Genomic DNA, 11,565 nt, shown 5'->3' on the forward strand with positions numbered 1-11,565 from the left:
GATGGCTCAATGCATTGGGACCCTGCACCCGCGTGGGAGACCCAGAAGAGGTTAGAGGTTCCTGGTTCCTGGATTTGGATTGGTGCAGCATAGGCCGTTGCGGCTCACTTGGGGAGTGAATCATCGAACAGATCTTCTTCTCTATCTCTCCTCCTCTCTGTATATTTGACTTTGTAATGAAATAAATAACCACCCCCTCCCCAAAAAAGGAAAAAACGTTCCAATATCCAAAGAATTAGAATTCTGCAGAAATTTGTAGTTTTGCCTTAATAATTAGTTCCTACAATGTTACCTGACTCAATACTCAAAAAGGAGGCACTCCACATGCTCAATTTGAAATTCCACTAAATTCTAAAAATTCAACTCTGCTTCAAAACACAGTTGATAGAAGGAAAAATGGACAAGAACAACTTGATAGAAAGGTTCAATAATCAAACTTCTAAAAATGCAAGCTGTCACCTTTTCATGGTTAAATCTTCACACTTTGGACAACTTGCATTTGTAATGTTCCTCTTGGGCTTAATACACAAAATATTAATTCTTCAAATCAAATTCAAATGATGTATTATCCTGATCAATTAATAACCACAGAACTTTCTCTTCAAGGGCCTGGTGGCATGGCCTAGCAGCTGAAGTCCTCGCCTTGAATGTGCTCTGGGATCCCATATGGGCGCCGGTTCTAGTCCTGGCAGCTCCACTTCCCATCCAGCTCCCTGCTTGTGGCCTGGGAAAGCAGTCGAGGATACCCCAAAGATTTGGGACTCTGCACCCGTGTGGGAGACCTGAAAGAGGTTCCTGGCTCCTGACTTCGCATCAGCATAGCATCAGCCGTTGTGCTCACTTGGAGAGTGAACCATTGGATGGAAGATCTCCCTCTCTGTCTCTCCTCCTCTCTGGATATTTGACTTTACAATAAAATAAATAAATCTTTTTTTAAAAAAAGAACTTACTCTTCAAAAGAAGACTTAAACACAAAATAAAACCATGCAGCTCTTTTCCATGGTCACATAATAGGAACCTGAACAACACAGTTCAGTCACTATATGGGATTTTCTCCCTGCAGACTAATAACAATAATAAAAGCAGATGAATGCATCCTCTACCGAGGACCACTGGGAGGTTTCCTATCCTTGCTCACCTCACACAGCCCTCCAGCACTGACACTGCCCACCCAGGAAACACAACATTGCTAGGGGCCAACATCAGACAAGCAGTGAAAAGTAATCAAAGTTCCGTGAAACTCAGGCAGCTCCCAGAACAAGAGCAGCTGAGAACACTAACCAACTCAATTAGACACCATTTATGTAAACAGGAGCTGGGCATCAAGAACAACGGAACTGCCTACAGCCTAGTTGCAGGTTGGCACAGACTATGGAAATCAGTATGCAGAACACTCAAACAACTCAAAATCTGCATACCCTATGATCCAGCTATAGCACTCCTAGGAATATATCCAAAACACTTGTTTCACGAGAAACCAACATGCACCTCTATGTTCATAGTAGTACAATCAGTAATTGCAAAAACATGGAAGCAACCGAAATGCCCATCAGCAGAAGATTGGATACGAAAGCTATGGTTCATCTACTCCATGGAATACTACTCAGCTATCAAAAAAAAATGCAGTTCTTTGTGGCCAAATGGGCTCAACTGGAAACCATAATGCTAAGGGAAATGAGCCAAACCCAAAAGGTTAGATACCATGTTTGCCTTAATTTAAGATGAAATGCTGTCAATATGAAAAACAGTACCTGTAAAATGTAATATTATCTCAACCTCATGTGGTTAAGAACTTGCATTTTTTTAAACATATTGGTTACTCAATACTCTGTCCGCTAATTCCATAACGTTATAAATTGTTGCTGATATTATGTTGGGGCTTTTAATTGATCAGGATGACACTCTACCGGCTCTACCTTCAGACCAGAGATGGTCTCCCCAAGAAACCGCTGAACTTATTTGGACAATAAGATGCTGGACTCTATGCTTGGTATATGCTTGCAATGAAAGAATCTCAACTGAACTTGAACAGTGGCAATGCAACAAGGTGGAGGAATCCACCATGGGAGCAGGGTTTGGGGAGGGGCAGGGGTAATCCCAGTACGTATAAAACTGTGTCACATAATGCAATGTAATAAGAAAGGAAGGAAACAGGAGCTGATCGTTGAGAACAACTGAACTGGCTACAGCCTAGTCCATTTGTCACTGCCTGACAAGTTGTTGGCAACTGGACCTGGTAACAAGACCTGTGGCCTTCTGAAACCAATTCATTGTCATGACATTCTATACTGTTTGCCTGTTGGGCCCTGTGCAGGTGTCCAGCACAGATCCATGGCCTCCCACAAAAATACTAATCCTAGACTGCACCGTGGTATCACTCAGGACATATTGGCTGAATGCTTGTCCTCAGAAGTTGGATCTTACAGAGAATCATTTCCCATTTTCTGCATGCTACAGAAGGAGCCTTTTCCTAGAAATAGCCCTGGCTGCGCTAAATCACAGGTCTGAAGTGCTGTGCATTGCACCCCCCCAAGAGGAGCAGCCTCCACAAAGCTGAGCCACCACCAATTTCTGCTGATGCACAAGAGACATTCAGCAAGCCTCCTCCCACAAAGCACCCGCACAAAACCCTGCTGGGAGCTACAGCAGCTGCAGGTGAACCCACCCGCTGTGTGGCATCAAGTCCAGATTTCGAACATCAGTTTCTCAATGTTGTGCAACAGGAGGTGGGTGGGCCAGTGAGAAATGAAGTGAAACATTTTTAAAGACCCTGTTGAACTTCCTCCTCTTTTTCTCCTTGTAGATTGTACATAGACTCCACCAAGCAGTGTAGAATTAAGAACTAATGGGTTTTGCAATCCAGCCTGATTCAAGCAGCATCTGATTGGGACGTTGGACTGTGCTGGGCCCTGTACTGGCAAGTACACACAAGAATATGGACTGGGATCACCTCAGAAAAAAATTCTTGGGGGATCTCCACAATCCAACTGCCAGACTCAGAACCCCAAACATGAGAAGTGCACGTTCCATGGTCTGCCATGAGGTGCAAATGCCAGAGCCAAGCCTTTTGAGGCTCAGACGGAGCAGTGGAAAGCATGATCAGGTGCACATACGGGATATGGCAGTCTATCGGAACCTGCAGAGGATGCCTGGCACAATAGAGAACAGAACTAATCAATCAACTACCCTAGCCGGATGTTGGCAGTGAAAAACTGGGCAAACAGAGACTCTAAGATGGACTGTATCAATCAGTGGATTCTGCAATGACTTCATCGTGCATGGAATGGCGAGACTGGCAGCAATTCATAACTACTGAATTATCAAAACCACTTGAACAAGACCCTCCTCGGAGCATGCCCCACATTGGGGACCTGGGACGGGTGGATGCTGGGTGAGGCTTCTCCCTTTATCTCCCCATTTATCCCAGATACAGAAAAACAAACAAAAATAGAATGTGGAAATCACAATCTTGCCCACTTTCCTGTAGCCCTTGAAACTTTGTGACCTAATCAACCATGTACACATTGTCAAAAAAAAAAAAAAAAGAACGAAAAGAAAAGAAAAGAAAAGAAAAGAAAGAAAGAAAGAAAGAAAAGAAAGAAAGAAAGAGAGAAAGAGAGAAAGAAAGAAAGAATTAGGACCTATACTATTGGGATAACACAGGGCGAATGGCAAGAGGGGAAAGTTTTGGGAAAGACTTCCCAGGAGGAGGATAAATGTGAGAAATGAATGCTTACAGCTAATTAAATGCATATCACGAAAAAAATTTTTTAAAGAATTCCTGGATGAAAGGAATGTGGGCTTAAAGACCACTTCACTTTTATGATATATATCATTCTTGTCCGGGGGGATAGCGAATTTACATCATTATCAGAACAGAAACACACAGACCTCAAAATGAAATCCCTAAAGATTTCCTGCAAGACACAACACCCATCCAAAAGCTGATTTCAACTATTTCAACACTTGCAATAAGTAGCAGTCACAGGTTCCACTTGCAACTGTGCCCATAACAACTCTCAACAAATGAATACTAACTAATCATCAGCTCTTAACAACCGAATACTGTTTGAGGATAACCCAGGGAAGTGACTCCCTAACTTGGTTGCCGGCCCATAAAGACCTTCTAAATCCCCCTGGCGTTTTTTTGTTTGTTTGTTTGTTTGTTTGTTTTTGGGTTTTTTTTTTTTTTTTTTTGCTGCTTGTGCAGCCAAGCCCACCTGTAAAGGGAAAACTACTGGTCCTGAACGACCCATGACTCCCACTGTGAGTCAGTCCTCATCTCACCACTAACTGAAAAGTTAGGACAGGCGCCCCAAAAGTCCTGAGAACCTTCAGCTGAAGACCAAGCAGGTGTCCACAGCACAGCGCGCCACAGACCCCAGCACCCAACCAGCCACGAAAGCGCACAAATGGCCCCACTCCGCCACTTCCCACACCTTCCTCTCTCGTTGCCGCAGCCCGCCCACCCACAAGCCCACACTCCCTGCTTGCAACGCCCAGGAGCCACGACCCTGCAGGACCACCATCTTCACAGCCGCTTCCAGAAGCCCACCTCCCTCCACCGCGGGCGCCCAGGGGGCTCCACGAGCACCAGCCCGGGACTCCCGCGCCACGGCTCCACCGCCACAAAAACTCACCGAGGCCGCTCCTCCAGCGCTCCCGGGACTCCTGAGGCCGGGACCACGAGCGCGGGCTCCACGTCTGCCCGCCCGTCCGCCGGCTGCAGGAGCACACAGGCCAGCACGTCCAGCCAGCTGGCCGCCCCACACCTGACTCAGCGCGGGGCCACACCCCGCCGGGCACGCCCCGCCCTCGCGCTGCTCCTATTGGTCCTGGGCCATCCAGGCTCCAGCCCACCTTCTGCCTGCAGCTACCTGCAGAGCACTGGGGAACTCACAGGTGCCAAAGTGCTCAGTGCAGGATCACCAGGACCTGCCTGTGTCCAGGAGATGGAGGCCCACCCCTCCACCACAGCCAAGTCAGGCAAGGGCAGATTTGATTCAATTAAGACTTTCAATCATCTTTTCCAGTTACTAGAAATTTCAGATCAATCACTCAAGATATAATCACGTGTTTCATTGCCAAGCACGGCCATGAACCAGCATGGGTTGAATTCACACTTCACACACAATTGCTAACTTTTTTTCAAAACTAACTTCTAACATTTGTTTCCAAGCAGAAGACTGGGGACCAGGACTAAATAAAAATAAATCTGGACTAACAAGATTATGCTGTGGCACCCAGAAGCAGCTGCCTGGGACCCGAGCATTCTATAGGAGTGTCAGTTTGAGTCCCAACTGCTTAATTCCCAAGCCAGCTGCCTCCTAACAGGCCTGGGAGAGCACAACAAGGCCCAGGTGGTTGGGCCCCAGCCACCCACAGGGACATCTGGATCAAATGCCAGGTTCTTCCCATGAGCAGATTTCACTGAGGCCATTTGGGGATTGAATCAGCAACTGGAAAATCTTGCTCTGGAATTCTGCTTTTAAAAAAAATGAAAATGTAAACATCCTACAGATAAGCACAATCCCCCAGACAGTATCCAAGTCGAGAGGAACACATGTCAAAAGGGAACGAGCTCGGGTAAAAGGTTCGAATGAACCAACAGCGGACAGTCCCAAGGATTTTAGGACATTCTATTAAACATGTTTTCTCATCTAACTTGAACTGGCACTGCATTTTACCCTATTCTGAAGGAATCAAAATGTGGTGAAAGGATAAGAGGGGGTAGGTGTCTGGGAACAGTGAAGCCAGTTGGGACATCTGTACCCTACACGGGGGGCCTTGGTTCAAGTTCCAGCTCCATTTCCAACTTCAGCCGAATGTGAGTGCATAGCTTGGAAGTCAGCATGTAGCTCCCGCAGCCCAAATGCCCGTGCCCCTGGCCAACCGTGTCCAAGATCCCAACAGATTAGCCCAGGAAGCTGTGAGATCATCCAACCTCAGCCATTCACCCACATGAGGAATGACCAGCAAAAGCACTGGAAGCTCTTTTGCCCTGTCACTCTTTCTGTAACTCTGCCTTTCAAATAAATACATCTTAAAAGGGGAAAAAGTATAGCTTTGCCCTGTAGTAGAAAAAAAGAAAAAAAACACAAAATTGATCTGCCATGTGATCCAACCTATCCATTTCAGGAAATCTATCTAAACGAAATTAAATCTGCATATGGAAAAGGGATCTAGAATCCTATGTTTGCGGTAGCACAGTCCACAATAGCAAAGACATAGAAACAACTCAGAGACCAGTCAAAAGAGAAGTGGATAAAGAAACTCTGGTACACCTACTCCATGGACTACTACTCACACATGAAAAAGAATAAAAAAATCTACCATTTGCACTAAATGGCCCCAACTCAGAGACCATTATGCGCAGTGAAATAAGTTAATACCAAAAGGACAAGAACCAATGTTCCAACTCATACAAGGCAACCTTCATGCAAAATACAAGGTCAATAGCCCTTTCACTACCGCTTTGTCTGCATCTCATGGTCATATCTTTGTTTCTATTTTCATTTCTTCAGAAAGCTTTCTTTCACTAATTTCTTCACTGACTCATAGATCATATGGTAGCATCATTTTCTCCAAAAAAGTTTTTCATTTTCTTTTTCATGTCTTCAGCATCACACTGTTCTTTCAACTCCATGTTGTTGTAAATTTTCTCTTTATCTTCTTGTTGTTGACTTGCTTTATGGCTTTTCATGTAAGGGGCTGTATAGTCACTGTGAAACAGAGACTATCATATCCAGATGTGAGGATACAATGCAGTATGCATCTCTACTTCCAAATCAAAGATGAAACTATATCCCAATGACTGTGAAATATATCTTGACAATAGGATGCTGGACTCTGACACAGTCTGAACCTACAGTGTCAAGGCACACTTAAATGGCAGACTGATCTGCGTATGAGTGCTTATGGAAAACTATACTATTGTAACGTTATGGGGGAAATCAGTGGGCGAGAGGAAAACTGGGGAGAGGATAAGGGAAATCCCAGACCCTATGAAACTGTATCACAAAATCATAAAATAAGGCTTTCAAAATACAGAGGAAAAATGCTAAAAAGATGTATTTGTTTTGAGACAGAAAACTAGACAAGAATAAGACTACATGACAATTGTCTTTAGATTCTCACTCTGAAGAAATCAAAACTGGAAACTGGAAAGGGATGAGATTGTGGTTCAATCAATGAGAAACAAAATAAGCTTGTAACAAAAAGCCATCCCTACACTCCTAGAGAAGGTGTGGTACTAAAGATACCCTTGCAATCGTGAACCAATGCACATGTTCATATCTTTAAGATACACGCGTCATTTGATTTTGTCCTTGAGTTTTCAAGCTTCTTCAATCTACCAAAACACCATTGTCGTTATATTGTACAAGAGGATCTCAACTCTACAATACCCTCCTTCCAGGAGAACCACATGCACAGGAACAATTTTTCTAAAGGATGTATGAATTCGAGAGATGGAGTGACAAGGAGAGATGGAGAAGGAGACAGAAATCGTCCATGCTCTGGTTCATGGCCCAAACACCCGCAACAGCCAAGGACAGGCCAGGTCAAGCCCAGAGCCTGAAACTCCAGCCAGATCTCCCATGTGGTGGCAGGGCCCAAGCACTTAGGTTTTCTTCTGCTGCCATCCCAGGTGCACTGGGAAGAAGTTGGAACAAAAAGGAGGCACTTGGATTTTGAATTGGCACTTCTTGATGAGATGCCAACATGAAAAGCAGCAGCTTAAACTACCGAAACAAAACCAACCCCATAAAACGCTTTCAAGAAAACGTGAAATATATAGGAAGTGTAGTTAAATAGAGAATACATCAAAAATAAGATGGATTAATGTGTATTTAAATACCGTTGAGTTCAATCAAATGTAAAATCAAAAACATAATCTAGCTTAACTTTCCACACATTGTAGGTGACAGATACTAAAATTAGGTTGGTTCGGTCTAAAAACTAAGTAATATCCACAGCTGGAAAGGTGGATATACACTGTGTGTAAGGCACTCATATAAAGACCATTTATACATCCAGCAATCTTAGTAAATCAGGGACATTTAGAATCAGGCTGTAATGAAAATTATGAGGTCAGAGAACCATGAAAAACACGAGTCCACTATCAGAGGGTCAGGTGGAGTCCTAGCTACTCCCCCTTCCAGTCTGTTTTCCTGCTACGGGTTTGGGGAAGGCCATAGACAAATGACTCAAGTACTTGGGTCCCTGACAGTCATGTGGGAATCATGGGTGGAGTTCATGTCTCTTGGCTTTGTTCTGGCCCAGCCTCAGCCACTGTGACTTGACAAGAGGATGGACGATATCTATCACTCCATCTTTCAAGTAAATGAAAAGCAAATCTTTGAGTGGAATACCTTTTGTCCTCATTGACTTTCACAACTTTGACCAGAGGGGTCAAAGTTTCCAGTTGCTGAACCAGCCCTCCTTGAGGCCCACTAGGGAGTCAATCAGGTTATGAAAGCCCTGTCTCCCTTGCCTTCTCTGCAAGTGTTGCAAACTCATTCATTCATTTTCAAGTACAAATAAAAAGCACCGAAATTCTTGGGTTCCCCTATACAACAGGCTGAGCTAGGGCCCCAGCCTTAGTACCAGGAACCTCAACATTTATTCTCTAGAAAGCTAAAGAGGGGCCGGTGCAAGAGCTAACTGGCGGGGCTGCAGGCTGGTACAGCCTCTATGGAAATCAGTATGGAGAATATTCAAACAACTCAAAATCGACATACCGTATGTCCCAGCTATAGCACTCCTAGGAATATATCCAGAACACTTGTTTTACGAGAAACCAACATGCACTCCTATGTTCATAACCGCACAATCAGTAATTGCAAAAACATGGAAACAACCAAAATGCCCATCAACAGAAGACTGGATAAGAAAGCTATGGTTCATCTACTCCATGGAATACTACTCAGCTATTAAAAAAAAAAAAAAAAAAAAAAAAATGCAGTTCTTTGTGGCCAAATGGGCCAAACTGGAAACCATAACGCTAAGGGAAATGAGCCAATCCCAAAAGGTTAGATACCACACATGTTTGCCTTAATTGAAGATGATATGATGTTAAGCATAACATGTTATGTTATGGATGTTATGTCATATGTCATATAAACTAAAACTGAACTGTGAATGGGGGGTCACAGAAAGTGGTTAAGAAATCGCATTTATTTTTAACATGTTGACTGCTCAATATCATGTCAATTAATTCCATACCGATGTTAATTGTTGCAGATGGTATGTTAGTGCTTTTATTTGACCGGGATGATACTCTGCTGGCTCTGCCCTCAGACCAGAGAGGGTCTACCCAATAAGTAGTTGGACTTGACTGGACTATAAGATGTTGGACTCTATGCTTGGCATATACTTGCAAAGAGGGAATCTCAACTGAACTTGAACTATGGTTATGCAACAAGGTGGAGGAACCCACCATGGGGGGAGGGTGGGGGGGAGAATCCCAGATTCTATGTAATTACAACACAATGTAATTAATGAATAAGTTTAATGAAAAAAAAAAAAAGAGCTAACTGGCTCATCCTGCAACTCACAGTGCTAGGATCCCATATGGGTACCATTTTGTATTTCAGCTGCTTCCCATCCCATTCAGCTCCCTCCTTGGGACTTGGAAAAGCAGTGCAGGACGGCCCAAAATCTCACAGACCTGTACCCATGTGGGAAACCCAGAGGATGCTCCTGGCTCCTCACTTCACAACAGCTCAGCTCCAGCCACTGTGACCATTTGAGGAGTGAACCAGCAGATGGAAGATTTTCCCCTCCATCTCTTTTTCTCACTATAAATACGCCCTCCCAATAAAATTAAATCAGTTTTAAAAATGAAAAGGATCGAAGGGAAGAAAGACGGAGGGTGAGAGGGAGGGAGGAGGGAAGGTAAAAACAGAGACAAAGGAAGGGAGCTAGGAAGGGAGGGAGGGAGGAATGAGAGAAAGTGCGAAAAAGAGAGACAGGGAGGGAGGGAGGGAGGGAGGGAGGGAGGGAGGGAGGGAGGGAGGGAGGGAGGGAGGGAGGGAAGGAAGAAAGGAAAGGAGAGAGAAAGAAGACCACCGAAAGAAAAGCAAGCTACACAAACCACATATTGTTAACGCTAGGAGCATAAAAACAAAAACAGGTTGTGTGTTTATACGCTGAGTGCCGAGAGACCAGATCCTCTTCTCTGAACGAAATACACAAGGCTGCCAATCATGTTTCTTTTCTATTCAAAACGTTTTTGGAATTTTTTTTTTACTTTACCATAGAGTTCCATAGTCTCTGTGAATTCCCCTCCTCTCTGCAAATCCCTTCATCCTCTCTCCAAATCCTGTCTTCACACTGATTTCCCCTATAACAAGTGTAGTGCTCTTCAAAAGCAGTCTTCAGTTCATCATTCTGCTACTTATGTGTTTCCTGACATTGTAGGTATGGACAATGGCAGAGAGGCCAGCATCCTGTTGTCGGGATATACTGAACCATTTCAATTCTTTGAATACAGACGATAAATTAATTATTAAGTTTACTGAAACATTTTAAAAAGATATATAACCCAATAGAATTCACATGAGACAAAACTCACTCTGTTCTATCCCAAGGGGACACTGATCACCTACAAACCTAAATTTAAGTTTCCTTCATCACAAAACAGAGAAGCTCATGCTCTCAAAAGCAAAAAAAAAAAAAAAAGATTTATCTCCTTTGATTTGAAAGGCAGAGTCACAGAGAAAGAAGAAGAGACAGAGAGAAACATCTTCCATCTGCTAGCTCACTCCTCCAATGGCTGCAATGGCCAGGGCTGGGCCAGACCGAAGGCAGCACTCTGGAACTCCCTCCAGCCCCTAAGTGTGAGCCCTCCCAGCTCTGCAGCCTTGCCGGGCCATCAGAAACAGGCTGCAGCACAAATGGCCATTTCAAACACTGACTCAATACACATAAAACTCAATTCTCACCCACATGTCTAGAATCCCTCCTAACATTTACACCATGAATGCTCTTTCGGTGCTATGCTACAAAAACAGCCTAGACAAGATGGAATCACTATGACACCAATTGCATCACACCTAATACTCTAAGTATTCCATGTTTTTTTTTTGCCACTGACACTTACAAGCCTCAAGCTTGGAAAAAGAAGACGAAAGTATGCTAAAACAATCCAACATTCACAAATTAACTTGAAGAGCATGAATAATTACAACACTATGGGAGTGCAGTGAACTAAACACAAACAAAAAAAAAATTAGGGGAAAAACATTATTGAAAGAGAAGCTTGTTTAATGCCTGAATCCTCAAACATCTGCAAAGGCCAGAGCTGACCTGATCAAAAGGATTCATTGGCCCCTAAACCAACCAGGCTCATTCTTCTTTTACTTCGGAGTTCTGTTTGGATTTCTTAGAAAGGCAGAGTTGGAGAGAGAGGAAGAGACAATGAGTTTGTCCCCAGATAGGAAGACTCCGCAGATGGCCACACAGGCTGGGGATGATCCAAGTCAGGAGCCAGGAGCCAGGAGCCGGGAGCTTCCTCTGCTCTCTCAGATGGACAGCAGAGATCCAAGGACTTGGCCCATCAAC

This window comes from Ochotona princeps, chromosome 20, assembly GCF_030435755.1.
Source record: "Ochotona princeps isolate mOchPri1 chromosome 20, mOchPri1.hap1, whole genome shotgun sequence".
Lineage (NCBI taxonomy): Eukaryota > Metazoa > Chordata > Mammalia > Lagomorpha > Ochotonidae > Ochotona > Ochotona princeps.